The sequence below is a fragment of the Cervus canadensis genome, chromosome 7 (genome assembly GCF_019320065.1).
Source record: "Cervus canadensis isolate Bull #8, Minnesota chromosome 7, ASM1932006v1, whole genome shotgun sequence".
In the NCBI taxonomy this organism is placed as follows: Eukaryota; Metazoa; Chordata; class Mammalia; order Artiodactyla; family Cervidae; genus Cervus; species Cervus canadensis.
In genome coordinates, this window is record NC_057392.1 from 34,164,103 (window position 1) to 34,169,676 (window position 5,574).

The following is a 5,574-nucleotide window of genomic DNA, read 5'->3' on the forward strand; positions in this document are numbered from 1 at the left end:
ATTAAAAGACACTTACTCCTTGGAAGGAAAGTGATGACCAACCTAGATAGCATATTAAAAAGCAGAGACATTACTTTGCCAACAAAGGTCCATCTGGTCAAGGCTATGGTTTTTCCAGTGGTCATGTATGGATGTGAGAGTTGGACTATAAGGAAAGCTGAGCACCAAAAAATTGATGCTTTTGGACTATGGTGTTGGAGAAGACTCTTGAGAGTCCCTTGGACTGCAAGGAGATCCAACCAGTCCATCCTAAAGGAGATCAGTCCTGGGTGTTCAATGGAGGGACTGATGCTGAAGCTGAAACTCCAGTACTTTGACCACCTCATGAGAAGAGTTGACTCATTGGAAAAAGCCCTGATGCTGGGAGGGATTGGGGACAGGTGGAGAAGGGGACGACAGAGGATAAGATGGTTTGGTGGCATCGCCAACTTGATGGACATGGTTTGAATAAACTCCGGGAGTTGGTGATGGACAGGGAGGCCTGGCGTGCTGCCATTCATGGAGTGGCAAAGAGTCGGACTTGACTGAGCGACTGAACTGAAGTGAACTGAATCATAATTATTTCAGACATACATATCAATGGATTCTAAGAACAGGATACTTATATAGTTTCAAAGTATCGCTCCTTAAATTCTTTATTAATTGCAAAGGAACTTTACAGGGGAGAAATCTAGAGGACAACACTATACCCAAATTATCAAAGTTAAAATAAACCTCTTGATATCTGAAATGCACTAAGAGCACACTACTTTTCTGTTATTCTTGACAACTCCAACTAACCATGAAGGCCACTCCAAATGAGGGACACTCTACTAAATAAATATTCTATGCTCCTGGAAAAAGAAAAAGCCATGAAAGACAAAGACTAAGCAACTACTCCAAATTAAAAGAGACTCAAAGAGACATGGCAATTAAATGCAATGTGTGATTCTGAATTAAATCCTGGACCAGGAGGAAAATCTTTTTCTTTTTTCTTGTAAAAAACATTAGTGAGAGAATTGGCAAAATTTGAATTAGGTATGTATATTAGATAAGAGTAGTTGTCAATTTAAGATAATTGTTACAATAAATAACTAATAAGAACCTACTGTATACACAGGGAATTCTAATTAATATTCTGTAATAATCTACATGGGAAAAGAATCTAAAAAGAAATGGGATATATGTATATGTTTAACTGATTCACTTTGCTGTACACCTGAAATTAACACAACATTGTAAATCAACTATATTCCAATAAAATTTAATAAAATAATTATTATATAAGACAGTATCTTATGTTTTTAGGGTACACTAAAGTATTTGGGGGAAAGTGGAGATTACAAAGACCTTAACTTATTCAGAAAATTATATATATATATAGTATTATATATTATATAATATATGTATATCTGTATCCACTGTCACTCAAAAGATTGTTCATCTACAGGCAATATTATATAATACAATATACTAACTATATGGGTTTCCCTGGTGGCTCAGACGGTAAAGAATCCACCTGCAATGTAGGGGACCTAGGTTTGATCCCAGAGTTGGGAAGTTCCCCTGGAGAAGGGAACAGCTACTCACTCCAGTATTCTGACCTGGAGAATTCCATGGACAGAGAAGCCTGGTGGGCTACAGTCCATAAGGTCACAAAGAGTCAGACACGACTAAGCAACTTTCACTTCACATCACTTCAACATACTATATAATATTATATGATTATTTAATATAATATATAATATTACAGAGACAGGGGGAGAGAGGAAATGAGGATGATAAAATGAACATAATAAAACATATGAGAAAGTGGGTTGATCGTATTTGTACTATTTTAACTTTTTATTCAGAAAGAATTTCAAGTAGAGAAAAGCTAAAGTGAATTTTAAAACAGCTTACTGCTTTGTATTTTCTTGAACACTGCTAACTGGCTTCTGGATGTTTTTCCACTTTTCCTCCAAATCACAGAACCTCTCCTCCCAAAGATCGAATAACTGGTAAAGTTCCTGTAAGAAAGGCGTGGGGAGGGAAAAGATCGAAATTATAATGGTTAAACTTTTTACTCCATACTGATATAAAGTATTTTCCCATAGGTGAGAATGATGCACATTCTTGATAAGAGATCTTTAACTCCACCTCTCTGACAAAGGAAGGCAGCAGAAATGATGTTAAAGGAATAATCACATTACAGGCATTTTTGTAAAAAAAGTAAATAATTAGCAAAGTTTTAAATTAGCAAGCTATTTTAACTATAAGTAACAAGTTACTTTTGGTGTACCTCAGAACTAACCAAATATACCAAACAGAGAACCATTTTGATGGATATACATAGTTGCTTCTTAACTGATAACACTACTAGAAGAAAAAGTAATGCTGAATATCTAATGGGTCAAGCAGTCCAAAAATATTATCAACTAATATAGCTGAAACATTTTATAGAACCTAGCTGGATCATTTTAATGTCAAAAGAGTTTATCATTTTCTCATATGTGGCATCTTGAAACACATCTCTGAATAACACAGCAGCTGACAATGCACATTTAACCCGTTGATTTTGAATAAAATGTCAGTATTTCTGCTAATCACAAAGTAGAGGGAAATGCAGGTATTAGATTTATCTACATGTAAACAGGTTTGTCAGTGCTAACCTCAAGTCCTAGAATATCTAAGAAACAGTTCAGTTAGTAAACCTGCTTCTTTTAAGCCAAGGAAGTCAAGTCACTCATGCTAAAATACTTCTCGCATCATAAGTGTTCCTCAGAATATATACCTAAAAAGATCTAGACAGGTTTAAGGCAAACACTCTATGAAGAGGTATAAGAAACTGCTGTAATTTCAAATTTCAAGAATATGTTCTAGAAACATATAGAAAAGCTCCTCCAAAAATGGATTCCTTTCAGGCAATATAATCACCACCATAGCTATAAGAGGATCTAAGTATTTTCAGATGTTCTCAAGGACTCAGTTTCTTCAATAGAAAACTGAGCTAGTAATAGAAACTGTATCTATACTGGTGGGAGGAATAAACACATAGTGAGTTGCTCAATAAATGTTAGCTATTACTTGTACGAATTTCAATATTAACCTCTGTTGGAATGCTTTACACTTTCCACAGAACAGAAACTAAAATAAACTTACACAATCAGTCACAAATATACTCGTCAAGTTTTTCTGCCCATACACATAAGTATTGTCTAAAACGTGTTTTCTTTGAAGCAGCTAGGCTCTGCCACCACTGTTCTTGGCTAAGTTCATAAATCTATTGCAACCTATAACTTTCCCTATCACTTCTCTGGCTCTCCTCTCCTGCTAAGCTTTGTCTCCTTCTGCCACGACTACAGCTACTGCTGCTTCTGGAACCACTAGAGTCACCTTGGTTATAATGTAGATACAAGTTCACTTTAAATGTTATAATCATTTTCTTCTAACTGTACTCCCAATGGTATATTTCTGCAGCTTCATCTTTCTTCTTGATATGAAGAAAGGACTGTCTTGTCTCACTCTGCTCTGAATGTAGCAAATCATCAATTATTAACTGATCAAGAGAAGTACTCATGATTATTTCATATTAGTTACTGTTATAAGCAAAAGTGCAGACAGTATTTTAAGGTTTCTAATTTAGTTATACAGCATTCCGTCTGTAACAGGGATCTAAAGATCATAAAGCTTTCTTTTTACACTCAAATCACCTGTATACCTGTGAATGGATTTTCTTTGTTTTCTTCATGTCTTCAGTTAAGTTTTCACACACCTTCTGTGATTCAGCCAAGGAAGAAACTGTATTTTCTTTTAGTTCATGTAGATTGTTACACAGTGTACTAAGAAAGCCATCCATTTCCTTCTTCTGATCTTCTATCTTTGAAGAGAAAAAAAAAATGTTTTTTTCTTTCTTTTCTTAAATGTCCTAGGGGCTTTTCCCTGGTGGCTCAGTGGTAAAGAATCCACCTGCCAATGCAGGAAGACACAGATTTGATCCCTGATCCAGGAAGATTCCACAAACTGTGGAGCAACTGAGCCTACAAGCCACAACTATTGAGCCTGTGCTCTAGAGCCCAGAAGAGCAACTACAGAGCCAACATGCTGCAACAACTGAAGCCCATGCGCCCTAGAGCCTGTGCTCCAAAGTAAGAGAAGGCACCACGAACAGAAGTCCACACACCACAACTAAAGAGTAGCCCCTGCTCACCGCAACTAGAGAAAAAAGCCCTTGCAGTAACAAAGACACAGCACAGCCAAAAAAATAAAATTATTTTCTTAAATGTTCTAAGTTTATTTTTTATTTTTACTTTTTTGAATACATATAAAATAGAAAAGGTAGAAAACAGTATTGCAGAAAAAAGTTCCTTCATTTCCCCTCCAGCCCCTAGAACCCCAATGCCACTCCCACCTCTGAGGGGGGATTGTTACCATTTTTAAACACATCTAGAGGTATTTGGGGGCTTTCCAGGTGGCCCTAGTCATAAAAAAAACCTGTCTGACAATGTAGGAGGTGTGAGTTTGATCCCTGGGTCAAGAAGATCCCCTGGAGGAGGGCATGGCAACCCAGTCCAGTATTCTTGCCTGGAGAATCCCACTGACAGAGGAGCCTGGTGGGCTACAGTCCACAGGGTCGCCAAGAGTCAGACATGACTGAAAAGTGACTTAGCACGCACACAGAGGTATTTTATTATCTATATTTTGGCAGGTATGCATACATATGTATGTTCTAAATGAGCCTCCTTCAGGGAGAAGAGGCAGCCACCTGGCGTGTGTTTGGAAGCCTCTATTTGGAAGGAACAGGTTCGCTTATACAATGGAAGACCTCCAGATCAGATCAGAGGACCGAAGTTCCAGAGGCAGGGCCGTAGGGAGTGGCCCCACACTCACAGGGAAAGGCAGAGCCACCTCCACACATCTCTTCCATCCCCTTTGCTCTGTAGGAGAGCTCTAGTGAGCCTAGGTCTGTCAGGAAAGTTCTTGGCTTTGACGGGAACACACCCTGTGTGTGAACCTGCATACCCGACCTAGGGGCCACAGGGCGCCTGTTTCACTCGAGTGGGCCCTGAAGTGGTGCAGCCTAGCAAGAGCTTGAAAATCCATCAAATTGCTCTTTTCATACCTCTGACAGAGCTAGCTTCTCTCCACCCTTTGGCAGTGTGGAGGGAAGAGGTCCCAACCCCCTTCCCAACAGGACATGGCACCTCCTTCAAGAGGAAAGGCCCCTTGAGGAGCTGAGCCCAGGAAGGCACCCAGTCATGTCAAACACACTCCTGCTGCTTGCTTCTTCATGGTCAGTACCGCTATCAACTAGGAATGTCTTTGCAAGGATCGCAAAGGGAAGGGGAGATACACGGCCCTGCCTCTGGAATTTCAGTCCTCTGAGAAGATCTGGTGGTCTACCCATTGTATAAGCAAACCCATTCCTTTCAAACAGAGGCTTGCAAACACACGCCGGGTAGCTGCCTCTTCTTCCCCGAAGGAGGCTCGCTTTCCCCGCATCCTGTGAACTCCCTGTCCCAGCCTCCTGGAAAAGAGCTTCTTGGAGTTCCTTTCTTAGGGGCAGTTATCCCTGAGCTTGGGGCCATAGGGAGTAGCCCCATAGGGAGTAGTAGG